A 15,900-nucleotide genomic window follows, 5' to 3' on the forward strand; every position below is an offset into this window, starting at 1 on the left:
CCCGCCGCGCCGCGCCCCGCAGGTAGTGCGGATCCCGCCCACCCGGACCGCAGCCTTCGCCCGGGTCCGTGGACGGTTTTAGGCAAACTGGGATTTGAGAGGATTGCGGTCATTAAAAAAAAAGAAAAGAAAGAAAGAGAAGTCTGTCGAACCCCAGGCGCCGGGTTCTGCTGACTTAGGAGAAGTTGCAGGTACTTTTGAGAAAAAATCTCTCTGGTGTTGGCGGGCACTGGGCTAATTCGGTCGTTCCCCCCTTTCCCCGCTCACGAATGTTCCTAAGCTATTTTACTTTGCTTATACAGTAGTTACAAATAAAATGAATATGAGCAGCCTAGAATTCACCTTAAAATATTTGCTACACCAGGCATCACAAAATCATCTTTAAAATCACCAGGGACACATCGCCCCTTGAGAGGTGCGAGACCTGTGTTGATTGAGCAACACATACCGCGTGCATTTTCTTATTTGAGCTCATTAAAATAGCTTTGTTTTGAGACGGCATTACACACGATGGAAAACTGGAGACCTGAGGTGGTGACAAACCAGGACTTGGAATCGCTGACTTAGGACAATCGGAGCTTTATTCCGGTGTTCTTTGTGCATTTGAGCATGAAGCAGCTTCTGAGGAGGACTCACGTGGATATCACATAACAAAGATGTGATTAATGACAGAAAAGCGCACTGCGAGGGGGCCGCTCCAGAGCCAGAATGCTTGTCGGCATAGTCTAGCCCTTAGAACATTCCCTTTGCACTAAACCAGAGTAGGGACATCACCTCCCCCCCCCGGGGGGGGTGTTTGTTGTCGAGTATGTGGACACTGCCTAGGGGACTTTTTTTAATTGGCAAAGGACTCTGAAGTGGGTTTGGGGTTGGTTAGAAAGATAGTACGTCTCTCATTACTTTCCTGCCTTTATATCCTGCCCCTGAAGTGCATTCATTTTGATTGGTAATCGTTCAAGGTTCGCGTGATGGCGAAAGCTTGTGGGTATTTTCAGCTCGTCCTTCAGAGCGGGAAAAGGAGCCCATGGGAGATGGAAGACAGCAGAGACTTCATGCTGTACCGAAAGCCTGAAGGCTACAAGACGGAGCCCCAACTTTTCAGCCTGTGCCTGTGACCCCTTGCAGATTTGTGCTCCGCTGCCTGGCCCCTGTCCTCTGGTGGCCGGGAGATGTTACTGCAGCGTTCTGGGATTGCCCGAGCTCTAGCCACAGACCTGCAGTTTGTAGAAGTTTGGAGGGAGGAATTGGAAAGGAGCTGCTTCTCGCATCTGCTTGAAGGAAGGAAGAGTCAGCGTCCTTATACAAAGAGTGGACAACACAGATGTGCCTGGATAAAAGACTGAGGGCCGGGGATTTAGCGCGAGGTCCTGAGTTCAATCCTCAGTACCAAACAAAAAAACCTTTCACTCTTTTTTTATTTATAATTAAGTTGGAGTGTCTTCCTATTTATGTGGTGCTATGAGAGCATTAGGGGTCTGTTCACTCCAGATCGTCTTAGTGAAACAAGGCAGACTAAAGCTAATTAAAAACTAATGATTGAGTGGCATACAGTATAGGTTTAGTCCAGAGAAAAGCAAGGTGGGAAGGTTGTTTTTTTTGTTTGTTTTGCAGTACTAAGGATAGAACCCAGGGGTGCTCTACCACTAAGCTACATCCCTGGACCATTTTTTTTTTTTTTTTTGAGTTAGAGTAACACTAAATTGCCCAGGCCAGCTTCGAACTTGGGACCTCCTGATTAGATGAGATTACAGGCATGTGCCACTGTACCTGACATAGGAATTTTTAAAAGAAGGCTTCTTATAAACAGCTTTGACCTGCTCCTTAAAGGACAATTAATATTTATTTTGTGGCAAAGGAGTTGGTAAAGGACTTTTCTAGAGAGGAACTGGCATGACCAAAACTTGGAGGTGGAATGACTAAGGTGTATTCAGGTGAAAGATGAGCAGACCCAGTAGTAGGTGCTGCTGGTATTTAGCAATTAGGTATGAAGTCAAATTTAAGAGATTCAGAGGCACATTATGGAGATCTTTGAATGTTGGGATAAATACTAGTCCAGCTGGTTAAGGGGAAACAATTCAAGTTTACTTTACTGAAGGGTACACTTCTGCTTTTTATATTAAAAAAGGCTTCTACGTATGCTGATAACAAACGTGCAGAAACAGCAATTTTAAAAATGTATAATTGCTCCAAAGAATATGAAACATGTAAGTATAACTTAACAGAACACGTCGAGTATCTGCATGCCCCAAATTACAAAATGCTGATGAGGGATTTAATGAAGACCTAAATAATTGAAGTGACTTAATCCATGGATTGGAAGAGCCAATATGGCAAAGATGTCAGTTCTTCCCAAACTAACCTACATAATGTGACATTCCTAACAAAATTACAGACACAGACAGGTTTAAGCCAAAATGATGTCCAGCACACTATTGCCACCAGTGTGTGGCAGATTCCCAAGAGGTAGACAAAGCTTGTATACTTAGGGCACCGGTAAAACGGGCTCGGAAATCTTATAACCAAATCCACAGAAAGCTCTTTTCCCTTAGTACATGCAAGTGTCTGGTGTACTACTGAATTCAGTTTAAGTTAAATATGAAGAGGGGCACCGAAGTTTTTAGTTACAAATAAATATGGAGGTGCTTAGATCTTCTTAAAATCTTAATCCAACCAGCTGAAGTTCATTGGTTGAGCCGTGATTGCTGCCTACATAGCAGTGAGTGCCAGGCACACACCTAAGCCCTGGAAATATGGTTACAAATGAGACAGTCAAGACCCCTTCCTTCACGGAACTTACCTTCTGGTGAGGAAAGAAGAGTTACAAGTAAGCATGATAGGTCAGCTTTTAAAAACTGTTTGTTTTTATTGTTTTATTTTGCAAGACTGGGAATTGAATCCAGGGCCTGGCACATGCTAGATAAGCACGCTATGATTGAGCTATAACCCCAGCCCACTTTCATTTTTTATTTTGAGACAGAGTCCCACTGAGTTACCCAGTCTGGCCTCAAACCTGCAGCCCTCCTGCCTCAGCATCCTGACTAGCTAGCATCCTGACAGGAACCATGCCTAGCATCGTAAGTTAATTTTTAAAGAGTTTTAGTAATACTCTATAAAGGTTTCTTATTTAATTTGGCAGCTGTGTTTTCCAATAGGAAGGGAGCATTTTTTTTATAATTTTGTCCATCTCCAGGGATCCTTTTAATGTTCCAAATGTTGTTAGCCTAGGACTCATGGATTTGTAGAGTACTCCAGTGGGCTTCTTAGGGTTTAGGAGGCCCTTGAAATTTTGTGAATTTATGTTTATATGTTTTTCTTTGAAAGGATCCTTAGCTTTCAACAGACATTGAAAGGGTTGTGCATCTCGCACACGTGCGCACACACACACACACACACACAGTAAGACTTCATGTTGAGGGGTTCACTATGCTTTTTGGATAGTAGTTGCTGCTATTGCCTTAGGCTTCGTGGCACTGTACAAAGAAATTAAATGCTCTGGAAAGATGCAAGTTCTCTCTGTAGACAGTATATTGTTGGAGGAGGTCAGTATTTACAGCAGAGTAGAAGGGAATACTATATTCTACAATTAGCACTACTTAGAAAAGTTTTTTTACTTATATAATGTGAGAACTAGAAGAGAAACGTTACTTGGTATGGGTTAGTGGACTTACCCAAGATCACATAGCTATTTAGTAACTAAACCTGAAAAAGAAACAGTACTCCAAGTTCTCAGCATAGCATCCTATGCACCTCATCTAAGAGGTTTATATTTTGAGTTTAAAAGGTTCCCTTGCAGGAGGGCGTCTCTGGAGATTGAACCAGCGCCTTCTCACTGAACTCCATTCCTGGCCCTTTCTTATTTTTTATTTTGAGACAGGGGCTTCCTAAGTCATAAAGTCACCCAAGCTGGGCTATGAGAATTTGACTAGCACGCTTGAAGCCCTGGGTTTGATCCCCAGCACTGTGTAGAGAAAAAAAGAAACAGAAAAAAGAAAAAAAAAAAAAAAAGGAAAGGAAAAAGGGAGGAAGGGAGGGGAGAAAGAGGAAAATGGAGGAGGAAAGGAGAAGGAAGGGGAAGAGAGGAGAAGGGAGAGGAGAAGTAGAGAGGAGGGAGAAAAAAACAGGTGGACAGACACAAAGAGTAAATAGCAATAACAGTGTTACTGGTGTATATCTGATCTTGCAGCAGGTTTGTAAACAGACGTAAGTTGCAAAAGCTAGACGATTTTTGAGGGGAGAAAGAGGAAAATGGAGGAGGAAAGGAGAAGGAAGGGGAAGAGAGGAGAAGGGAGAGGAGAAGTAGAGAGGAGGGAGAAAAAAACAGGTGGACAGACAAGAAGAGTAAATAGCAATAACAGTGTTACTGGTGTATATCTGATCTTGCAGCAGGTTTGTAAACAGACGTAAGTTGCAAAAGCTAGACGATTTTTCACTTACTGATTTGGCAATGATTTCAAAAATGGGTAATCTTACGACTGAGTCGAGAATGGGGAGAAACAGGCTTTCTCAATACCACTGATGAGACTATAAATTGGTATAACTATTCCGGAGGCAATTTGGCAATACAATTTCAAAAGATTTTCAAAATGCATACACAGCAATCCGCTTTAAGAATTTGTCTTAAGGAAATTATAGTACTACTTTCAAAGATGTGAACAGGGATGTTGTTATTTAAAATAATAGCTGGCATTTATTGAAAGTTACCTCATTCATTTGAAACTTATTGAAAATTACCTCATGTACTGCTCAAAGCTGTATTATTACCTCTGATTTACAGCTAACTTGCTCATAGTGGCATAGAAAATGGAAAAGCTGGAATCAGAATAACATGCAGTACACAGCAAGCATGGTCAAGGTCATGGGGTCTTGCAGACTGTCTCAAAGGGTTTGGGTTTATCTCAGAGGTAAGCAGTGGGGGAGACACTGAGAATTAGGCGGGAAAAATACAGGATCAGATCCACATTTTGCTATGTAAAGAAAGGTTTGGTAGAGCACATGCTTCATGTGCATAAAACCTTGGTTTCAACTCTCAGAATTCATTTGGCAAAGCAAAATAAACAAGTTTACAAATTAGAGAAATAAATGTAAATGGAGACAGGACAATTCAAGACACTAAAAAGCTAGCATCCAAAGGACCAGGTGTCCCATTATAAGCCAGTAAGGGGAAAGGTATATCAAGAATGACTCCTAAACCGGGCATGTTGGCACATGCCTGTAATCCCAGCACTCAGAAGGCTGAGGCAGGAAGGATTGCTGCCAAGTTAGATCAGCCTGGGCCACATAGTGAGTTCCGGGTCAGTCTTGACTACATAGTGAGACCCTGTCTCAAAAAAAAAAAAAAAAAAAAAAAAAAAAGACTCCTAAGTTTCCGACTTGAGCAGAGGGATAAATGGTTCTGCTGCTCACTGAGGTGAGAGCAAAGACAAAAATTCAGATTTGAAGCGTGATAGAAACTGGCAAGGAGGAAGCTGTTACATTTAGGACTCTGAAGGTCCTAGGCAATATCTGGCCAACAGATAAGGATTTGCGATTCATTACCCATTATTTAACAGGAGTCATGGCCAGGGATGAGATCACAGGGTAAAGAAAAAAAAAAAGTCAGGAGTCAAAGAGATAGTGAGGTTAATGGAAGCTCAGGTAGAGGCTGGGAAAGAGAAACTGGAGACTTACAGAAAAGCAATGGAGACGCTTTGTTGCAGAAAGCCAAGGGGTTTCAGGAGTGCATTCCAGCAGGTTAATGCCTCAGGGAAGCCCCCATAAGATAAAGACTAAAAAGTCTTTCTTTGGTTTAGCAATAAAGTAACCCCACAGAGAAAGTGGTTTCACCAAAGACAATCTTACACTGCAAAGATTTCAGTGATCTGAAAAAAGAAATGAGAAGGAAGACCATGAAAACAATGAAATACGAACCACTGCAAGAAACTTGAGCATTTTTGCAGAGGAGAAAAATAGGATAATATCTAGTTAGAGACAGAGGGAGGATACTTAAACCCTATAAAGATCCTAAAGACCTGATAACCTGTGTAAAATTCTGTTTTGTTTCATTTTAATCAAGCAGTTCTTAGCAAGTAAATGTAAAGAAAGGAGAATTTCTCAGTTCTCAATATCAGGAGAGCTGCAGATCATCTTTAGGTACGCACAACCCAAACTTCATTTTCAGTATTATGTGGAAAATAATTTGAGGGGTTTGTCAAGGGTATTTTGACAAATTTTTAATAACTAGAATAAAATATTGAGCAAAATAATTATCACTTCTAACATAAGTTATATTTATCTTTTAAAAGTACTTTTATAACAAAAAAAAACCGATGGTGGGTAGTAGGGAAAAAAGTTTAAAAAAAAGACTAAAAAGGATTTCTTAGCAATGGCTTAGCAAGTTTCCTTTGATTGTTTCTTTGATTTAAAAGTAAGCAATGAATCCCTGTGTAGTGTATCATCCCTCTAATTCTTCTAGGGCTTTTATACAACCGTCAGAAATTTTAGCATAGAGGGGAGGAGGGGGTGAAGGGAGGGCAGAGGTAAGGGGAAAAAATGAGAATCAAGACTTGTCATGTAGAGGTACAAGATCCCAACAATAAATGTAACTGTACTGTATCCCTAAAATGTACCAATAAACTCAATTAAAGCTGAAAAAAAAGAAATTTTAGCATAAAATTAAATTTAATTCTCTTCAGTAAATAAAGGTCTTATAACATCTTTAGTAGAAAGTCTATGCAGGAATTGAAAAATTGGAAAATGGAAGTAAGAATGATCTAACAACCAAAAATATGTGATTCTTAATTTTGTTTCTTTTATCTGACCCTAAAGGAAAATAATTGGAACAAATATGGTGATGCCCTTCTTTTCTGATGTAAAAAAATTTGCTTTTAAAAATTAGCGTCTGTTTTTGAAGCCCAGGCATTTGAAATTTTTTTTTTTTCCATTTCTTAGTAGACATTGATTTCAATGTGGTCAGTTTTTAAATTCTCAGTGGCTTTCTTGACTAACAATGACAACATCCAATTAACAACAGTTAGTTTTGGAAATGTAAATGTTTACCTTTAGGAATGGTCTTTAACCAGTAACTAAATTGCTTGTGCAAGGTTGATTAACCAGTAGAGTCTGACCAAATAGCAAAGTGCCATTTTAATTACAAATACTTTTTAAAACTTGTGTGAGCCAATTTTTTATGTCTCGACCAAAAAAAAAAAAAAAAGAAAGAAAGAAAAGAAATCAACTTCTATTTCTCTGGGTTAAATGACTAAGTTTTAGGAATAACTCTAATACTTTTTCTCTTTTGGGAGGGGCAGGTACTTGCTAATTTGTCTAGGCTAGGCTCAAATTTGCAATCCTCCTGCCTCAGCCTTCCTCAGTGCTGGAATTACAGGCATGTGCTATTGTGCCCAATGAGACGCTACTATTTTTAAAACCTAGAAATTAAATGAAATTTGAAAATAAAATAATATCAACATATCAAATCAAATACACAGCAAACAGCTCTTTTGTACAAGGTATATACTTGGCTTTTAACTTACTAACTCTTAAGAATACTATTGTCTTTTTCCTATTAAGTCTGAGAAGATCTGAGTTTGCTCAAAGACACACAGCTAGGACTCAAATTAGGACTCAAACTTAAGGATATTTTGCTGAGAAGAGACACAGAAATACAAAATATTAGTAGTTTAACATTTAAGCAATTCCACTATCTTAGAATGTGTCTCTGTGGTTGTTGATCAGACTTGTCATTCAGATTTGCACAAAAAAAAGTTGGAAAAAAGCTGGGCATGGTGGCACAGTCCTGTAATCCCAGTGTTTTGGGCAGCTGAGGGAGGAAGATTGTAGTTCAAATCTTGCCTCGAGAATTTAGCAAGACCTTATTCCAGAGTTTAAAAATAATAAAAAGAGGCCGGGCATGGTGGCACATGCCTGTAATCCCAGCACTCGGGAGGCTGAGGCAGGAGGTTCGCTGTGAGTTCAAGACCAGCCTGGGCTACATAGTGAGTTCCAGGTCAGTCTCAACTACGTAGTGAGACTCTGTCTCAAAAACATAAAAAATAAAAAGAACTGTGTGGATAGCTCAGTGTGAAGGTCTTGTGCTCAATCTCAGATAACACACACAAACACACACATGTGCACAAGGCCAGAAGCAGCCAGCTACGCATTGCAGCCCCGTCACACACTGGCTGTGTGACTTGAAGAGAAACTGAGGTTTCTTCATCTGTAGGATGAAGGTAGTAAAAACCAACCTTCCAAAGTTCCAAGGCTTGTATGGCGGATCAAGTAAGGCATGAGTGTCATGCATGATGCACAAAATAATACCATATAGTGACTCTTTCCCTCTTAGGAAAGGCTGTGTATAGAATTTAAATCCTGAATGAGAAAGCATGTTGGATATTAAAAGAGATTGGGGATTCCAAGAAGAGAAACAGCCGGGTCAGAGACACCACAGGGAAAATGTGTTTCAAATAGTTTAACTGAAGCAGAACATTTGAATTTAATAGTATAAAATAAGCCTGGAAAACAGTTTGGGGCCAGATGACATCAGGCCTGGCCAAAGGGTTTAGACATTATAAGTAGCCGGGAATGATGGAAATTTTGGTTTCTTGTTAAAAATTATGCTTTATTGTCCTTGTTTTCTGTTATAAAGCCGTACATGTTCACTGTAGAAAGTCTGTAAGAAGTGTATAGAAGAGAATATAGCTGGATGTAGTGGTGGCACCACTACAGCACTCTGGGACCCCAAGGCAGGAGGATCAAAAGATTGAGACTAGCCTGGGCACTTTAGTAATTAGCAAGACCTTGACTCAAAAGAAAAAATTTTAAAAGGGCTGGGGATATAAGTTGGTGCGAAATCTTTGGGTTCAATTCTTTTTATTGTTACTGTATATCAGTTTTTCTCATTTCACCCCCAGCTTTATTGAGGCATAATTAAAATATAAATTACATATTTAAGGTATACAGTGTAATGTACTTTTTGTCACTGGGAAATAATACCCAACACCCACAACTTACAGGAGGAAAGGTTTGTTTTTTGGTGCACAGATTATAGAGGTTTCAGTCCATACTTGACTGCCTCCAAAGCAGGCCAGCATGGCAGAGGAGAAACATGGCTTGGCAGCAGGAAGCAGAGACAGAAATCAAGGGAGGAGAGAGGGGAGAAATACTTCCAGGCCACACGGCCATTCACTCACCTCTTCCAGTCAGATTTGGCTACTGTTACATTTACCTATAAACTAACATTACATTACATTTAGCTTTTACATTTAGTTATAAATCACACTTAGCTACAAACTCATCAGTGGATTCATCCAATCACATCCCAAAACCCCACCAAAATGCATGAGGCTTTGGAGGACACCTAGACACACACATAGCATCGCACCCCTGGCCCTCAAAAGACTCTTATGCATCTCTTTATGCAAAATCCATTTATTACATCTCTAAGAGTTGGCAAAGTCCTAACAGTTTCAGTACTGCTTAAACGTTTGGGTCTAAAGTCTCCTCTGAGATTTAAGGCAAACTCTTTTCTGTGAGCCCCTATCAAAATCAAAAAGAAAGTTAAATACTGTTGACATACAGAGGCACAGGGTAAATGCTTCCATTCCAAAAGGAAGAAATAGGGTGATAGAAAGGAATGGGACCAAAGCAAGACTGAAATCCAACATTCAATCCCATAGTTCCCTGTCCAGCACCCTGGGCAATCTGCAGAAAGATGTACACTCCAGACCACTTGACTGGCCTCACCCTCCATGGCATTGCCAGTGGTTGTAGCCCTAGTGGCTTCTTTCTTGGGTTGATTTTGCTCACTTCTTACAGCTTTCCTCAAAGATTCCATGTTCCTGGCTTCTCCAATTTCCTGGATTCTCCACTGCACCTTGGGCTTCACACTCACTGCCTCACACACTGCCCTCTCACACCTGGCCTCCTACACCACCTAAGAAATCTGGGAGGAAGCCTTCCTCACCCCACGACTCTTATGTTCTGCACTGTACAAAACCAACACCAGGAGGATGACACCGCGGTCGGCTGCCAGCTTGAGCAGTAGCTGAGCCCTTTTCCATCTTGCAGAGGCCTCTCAGTGCCTGGACGACTGAACAGAGTGAATTATGGAGAATGGATTCCCACTGCCTAGGCTGGTGCCCTTCTGCAGCATGGCGCCCTGGGACTTTCTGCTCAAGGCAAAGTCTCAATTTTTTACCCTTGCACCCTGTGGAGGGTTTATAAGGGCTTTCAGATCCCTCCCAGGCCCTCGAGGCATCCTTTGTATTGTTCAGAGTGGGACTTTCTGCTCAAGGCAAAGTCTCAATTTTGGAGGGTTTATAAGGGCTTTCAGATCCCTCCCAGGCCCTCGAGGCATCCTTTGTATTGTTCAGATCCAAAGCACTTGGCTTCTTTTCAATACTAATCTTTTTTTTTCATTAATTTTATTGGTACATTTTAGGTATACAATATGCTGACATTTATTATTGGGAATTTGTACCTTTACATAATACCTCGTTCTTATTTTTTCCCTCATTCTGCTGTCCACCGACCCCTCCACCCCTCCCTATTTACAAAGACTTTCTTTCCATTTTTTCATTTTCTCGTATTTATTCCTTTTCTCGTCTATCCTTTCCCCTCCCCCTCCCACTTCCCCTTCCCTTTGGACTTTTTCTTCCTATTTCACATTTAATGCTAACCTTTTTAGCAACCAGGCTGTCCTCTACTCCATTTTTTTTCAGGACCCAACTTTACTAGAGTTTCCTTTGTGGTCAAACTCAAAACTTTAAATATTCAGCTGTGTCTTTTGCTCTTGATTTCCAAGGTAGAGCTGGCTAAAAGCCCCCAACAGTACCCATCCCACTGCCTCAACATTAGACTGATTTGATATCTCTTCCATCAGATTAATTAGTGGGCTCCCCTTAATCTCAGTCTCCTACAGAGTCTCAGGACAGAAGTAAAATATAGACTTTTTTTTTATGTTTTTGCCATAGCATAATATACATGACTTGAAGTCCAATTATTAGTAGAGTCCTTGCTCCCAAATGATACTGCTTGAGCCTGGTCTTTTCCATCTTTGGTACCGGGGATCAAACTCAGGACTTTGCACTTGCAAAGCAGGCAGCAGCCCCACTGAGCTACATCCCCAGCCCTTCCAGCTGTCTTCTTCCTAGCATTCTAGTCTCCTGAGCTCTGACCAGAATCTCCTATGAAGCTTGGCTTACAGCATTCTAGGGCTGTTTCATCAGCCGACATCTCCAAGTCTCTCCAAACTCCACTCACAAGCCAGTTCCATGGTCAGGTAGCATCACAGCAGTGATCCCACTTTAGGCACCAGGACCTGCCCTAGTTACTTTCTCCTCACCGAGGCCCTAATTCCTCAACTTCAGAGAAGAAAGGTTGACTTTGGCTCACAGTATCACCATACATTGCTACCATTTTCCTTAGTAGTATTTTGATTTTCTTTTTTTTAAACCTTGTACACTTATTATTTTAATACTAATAAGGTTTATAAGTACATGAAAAACACTAAGCATAGCCAGGCATGGTGGTGCATACCTGTAATCCCAGCACTCAGGAGGCTGAGGCCGGAGGATCGCTGTGAGTTCGAGACCAGCCTGGGCTACATAGTGAGTTCCAAGTCAGTCTCAACTACATACTGAGTGTAGAGGCACAGCGACGCTCAACAACTAGGCCACACGCTCAACAACTAGGCCACATACCAAGAGGTCTGACAGGAGACTTTATTAGGGAAGGCAGGTTAGGGAGAGAGGAGAGAAGGAAGAGAGAGAGAGAGGAGAAAGGAGAGAGAAACAGGAGAGAGGAGAGAGAGGAACAAAGAAAGGAAGGTCCTTTTATTGGTTTTGGGCTGGGCTATTGTTTATTTATGAGGTGTGTGCTACTTTTAACCTATCATAGGCCAGGTTGCACTTTATGGGTTCAGTCCTGCAGAAACTCAGGTTTAAACTCTCCAAACTGCTGTGGCCTTGGGTCAGGGGGCAGGGAAACTAAAGATAAGAGCATGAGGTCATTTTAAGAGGCAAGAAGAACCAGGAGAATGCAGCCTGTGATGGCAGCGTGAGGTCTCTAACAGTGAGACCCTGTCTCAACAAACAAACAAAGAAACCCTAAGCATATTTAGGCAACTTTTTATGTGATGCTTTGCCTCTAAAAAGTGGGATCTCTTGCTTGAAATGGTCAGATGATCAATAAGAGCTCCCCAAAGCTGGGACAAATAAAGTTTCAGCTACGTATTTATGGGGTAAAATGGTTGCTTATCTTTACTATTTTTCTGTCCTATGATTTCAACAAATCGTTGTCACATTTCTTCCTTGTCCTTTTATTATAAGAAGTTACTTAGTTTCTCCAAAAAATATTGTCATAATCACACTACCCCACGATGACCAGTGAGCATATTTGGATGCATCTTCTTCAGTTCAAAGGTTTGAACTTGGAGATGGCCTGGGGCTATCAGAGTAGGATTTGGGGCAGCTTACTTTGAGCAAAGCATATTGGAAAGGTCTAAGGAAGGAGACTGAAATGAAAGACCACAGTGGGCTAGGGCAGCAACTCAGGCCTAAGTCCCAAAGAAGCAAGACTGGTGCAGTGGCAACGAATATGGACAGAACCAAGCAACCGACCCAAGAGGGAGAACTGCAGGGCCTTGCTGGAAAGCAAAGGAGATGAAAAGAGAGATGACGCAGAGGTGTCCCCTTTGGCAATTTACATAAGCTTCAACTTCCTCAGGTGTTACAAGGGGCTAGTAACTGCTCCTTCCTCCCCGGGCTGTTGGGAGAATTTAATGGGTGACAAGTGAAATGCTCAGCACAATGACTGGAATGGATTCTTGGTAAATAATTAGCTGTTACTGGTTTTATAGGTGTTAAGTCGAGGTGACTGGGTTTAAGAATAGCAAACTTCTTAAAAGAAACAGAAAAGTGAGGAAAGAGATTGGACTGAGGCGGGAGAGGTGCAGCTGAGCCAAATTTTGGACATGTCATATTTGTTTTTGTTTGGTTTGGTTTTGGTTTTGGGGGACAGAATCTCGGTATGTAGTTCAGGCTTGCCTTGAACTCACGACATAGCACAAGCAGGCCTCAATTTCTCTCTGAGATCCTCCTGCCTCAGACTCCCACTGCTGGGATTTCAGGCATAAACCACCATGCCCAGATCAGATTCTCACCAGCAGAATCTACTGGAACTAATGAGTATTGACTGTCTGGCTGAATGATTCTCCAGGCAGGGTAGATACCAAAGTAGTGAAGCACTTAGATTTGGGAACCAGATAAATCTGTTTGAATCCCAAATCTTTTACTTTTTTTTTTTTAAGAGATGAGATCTAGGGTCAGGGATTTAGCTCAGTGGTTCAGCCACCTGCCTTGCAAGCACAAGGTCTCAAGTTCAATCCCCAATACAAAAAAAAAGGGGGGGAGGATTAAAGAGATCTTTAAAAATAGAGAGAGATGGTAACTTCCTATGTTGCCCACGCTGGTCTCCAACTCTCGGATTCAAGCAATGCTCCTTCCTCAGCGTCCAATTAGGAGTACAGGGCTGCACCTTCAAGTCTGGCTTTCTTCCATTCACTGTGGCCTGATTTCAGGACTCTCTAAATTTTAGTTTTCTTATTTAGAAATTGAATAATACAAATTTCTACATCATAGCATTAATGGAAGGATTATGCAGATCCTTTGAGTGAAACCCTGTATGAAACACAAGATGTGATGTAAATACCAACTTTTGCTGTTAATCCCATCTCTCCTTGAAGCCAATAACTATGTTTCTATTTCCACATGATCCTTCATGGTACTAAATGTAAAAATCACTCTCTACTAACTGCAGATCATTTTACTCACAGCAACATGGTCCTCAGCGTCAGCCTACGCCTCGGTCTCCTTGGGAACCTTGTTGCCCGTGGCATATGAAACCCAGAAGGCCAAGCAGCATCGTTGGGGCAAGACTGGAGGAGCCTCTGAGTCACTTTTTTTTTGTCTGGAGAGACTCCGCATTCATTCTCAGTCGCTGTTATAAATGATGATATACATTTCTGAGACCAAACTACTCCAAAGTCCAGTGTGATCATTTGCTTCTTATTTCTTCAGCACAACCCTAATAGCCGTGTTTTCATTTCAGGCCCATTTGATGATTAATGAACAGCAGAATATATCCTAAGAAGACAGGTGAAAATATCAGGTTGTAAGACAAAGCATGTAAAAATATCAGAGATGGGGCTTTTTTTTTTTTAAGAAAGAGTAAAAGGACATGAGTACTATTTTTAATAAGAATTCAAACACTGTAGTCAGCAATGGGCAAAACCTCAGTGTCTCTGGTTTTTCTTCTAAAATTCAGTATTTTATCTAGAAAGTTCTTTTATCTCGACATGTATAAATGTGCTCATAATAATTTACCCAAATCTATAGTGAAGGTAATTTGTATCTTAAAAATTGATTGCTGGTCCTCATTTTTAGTGGATTGGGAAGTCAGCCTTTGTATGTTTGTAAATTTTTAGTTTGAAAAACAGAACAAGCTATTGCTAAATTGTTTTATGACTTTGGGAGAACGCACAGAAGAAAGGAGAGATGGCCAAGTCTTGAGCTTTGTGCTTTTTTTTCCCCCCCTGTATAGGAATTGAACCCAGGGACCACTGAGCTACATCTCCAGTCCTTTAAAAAGTTTTTTTTTTAAATCCTAAGACAAGGTCCCCCATGTTGCTAAGTTGCTTGGACTGGGCTCAAACCTGTGATCTTCCTGCCTTAGCCTCCCAAAGTACTGGAATTATAGGTATATGCCACCCAGCTGGGCTTGAGCATCTATTGCAGCTGACCATGTGTTTTTGTACATCACCTCACTTAATTTTCACAACATTTTTAGGTAGACTCTGAGATGCTAACATACTCTCCCATAATCACACGGCTGAAAAGTGGTAGCCCTGAGATTACAATACAGTTCTGCCTGGCTCCAAAGCCCACACACACTCCCTCCACCACCCCTAGCTGCCCTTCCCTAATTCCTCATCTAACAAAATATGATGACAGTTGAGTCAGAGAATCTTTGATGTCCCTCAGGCTGCAACTGTTTGCCCTCTGAGTTCTGAGGGAAAAGGAGTCAGGGAAGAGGGCTCAGGCACTAGGATGGGACATCTGTCTTTCCTACATTGGAAGCCTGGGTCCCCGTGTCCTGTCTATACCACTCTGACTTCCTGTTCCATGAGAGAGTTCCTGCTCTCTAGCTGCCAATAGCCTACTAAAACCAGGGATCGAACTCAGGACCCTGTGCTCGCAAGGCAGGCGGCAGAACCTCTGAGCTAAATCCCCAGCCCATAAAAACCACTTTTTAAAAGAATCAAATCTTCTAATTATCTTCCTTATGAAATTACATTTCCAAAAACACATCTGTCAACACTTACTGTTGAGAATTTTATTGTGCCCAACACTGAGTGAATTGTATAGTGAGGCTCTGGAGAGGAGTAAAAGAGTCTAAAGTATCAGCCAGGCATGGTGGCACATGCTTGTAATTACAGAATTCTGGAGGCTGAGGCAGGAGGATCACAAATTTAAGTCCAGTCTGAGCAATTTAACAACTTGTTAAGATAAAGGAAGGAAGGAAAAGGAAGAAGTGATAAGATGTCATTTGTATTTTCGGGAATTTATAACTAGCTGAGCAACATGATTGCACATAAAGCAATTTTTAAAAGGCCATGTATGACGCAGTACTGAGCAGTGTAATCCAGATGATAGATTCTGCAGGAGGGCTGCGAAAGTGAAGCCATGGTCCCGTGAGAAGTGGGGCGTAGACAACGTTCTTCACCTTGCATTCTGAACTAGTCTTTCTTGGCCTTCCCTGTAATTGTGAAATCCTGGTATGAACCTTTTGCATAGTTCAAACATTCTCAGCTCTGCTGGCTGTAGTGTGTCCTTCCTATCACGTCATCTGAATGCCACTTCATCT

At 41.4% G+C, this 15,900-nt stretch overlaps 1 protein-coding gene and 1 long non-coding RNA gene across 3 annotated transcripts in view; one reads left to right on the forward strand and one right to left on the reverse strand.

Moving 5' to 3' along the window:
* Dusp16 (dual specificity phosphatase 16) overlaps positions 1-15,900 on the reverse strand; it is a 173,567-nt gene that overhangs the window by 74,093 nt on the left and 83,574 nt on the right. For both annotated transcript variants that reach the window (XM_010638392.3, XM_010638393.3), the window contains exon 2: positions 13,809-14,120. The gene's annotated coding sequence lies outside the window, so the exon portion shown is untranslated. The remainder of the gene's footprint in view (positions 1-13,808; positions 14,121-15,900) is intronic.
* On the forward strand, positions 1,749-13,870 carry LOC104872224. The gene is made up of 3 exons (XR_783095.2): positions 1,749-2,204; positions 2,978-3,074; positions 13,795-13,870. It is a non-coding gene; the product is annotated as an uncharacterized LOC104872224 (long non-coding RNA).

Source organism: Fukomys damarensis, unplaced genomic scaffold, assembly GCF_012274545.1.
Source record: "Fukomys damarensis isolate Sample0158 unplaced genomic scaffold, DMR_v1.0_HiC HiC_scaffold_19, whole genome shotgun sequence".
In the NCBI taxonomy this organism is placed as follows: Eukaryota; Metazoa; Chordata; class Mammalia; order Rodentia; family Bathyergidae; genus Fukomys; species Fukomys damarensis.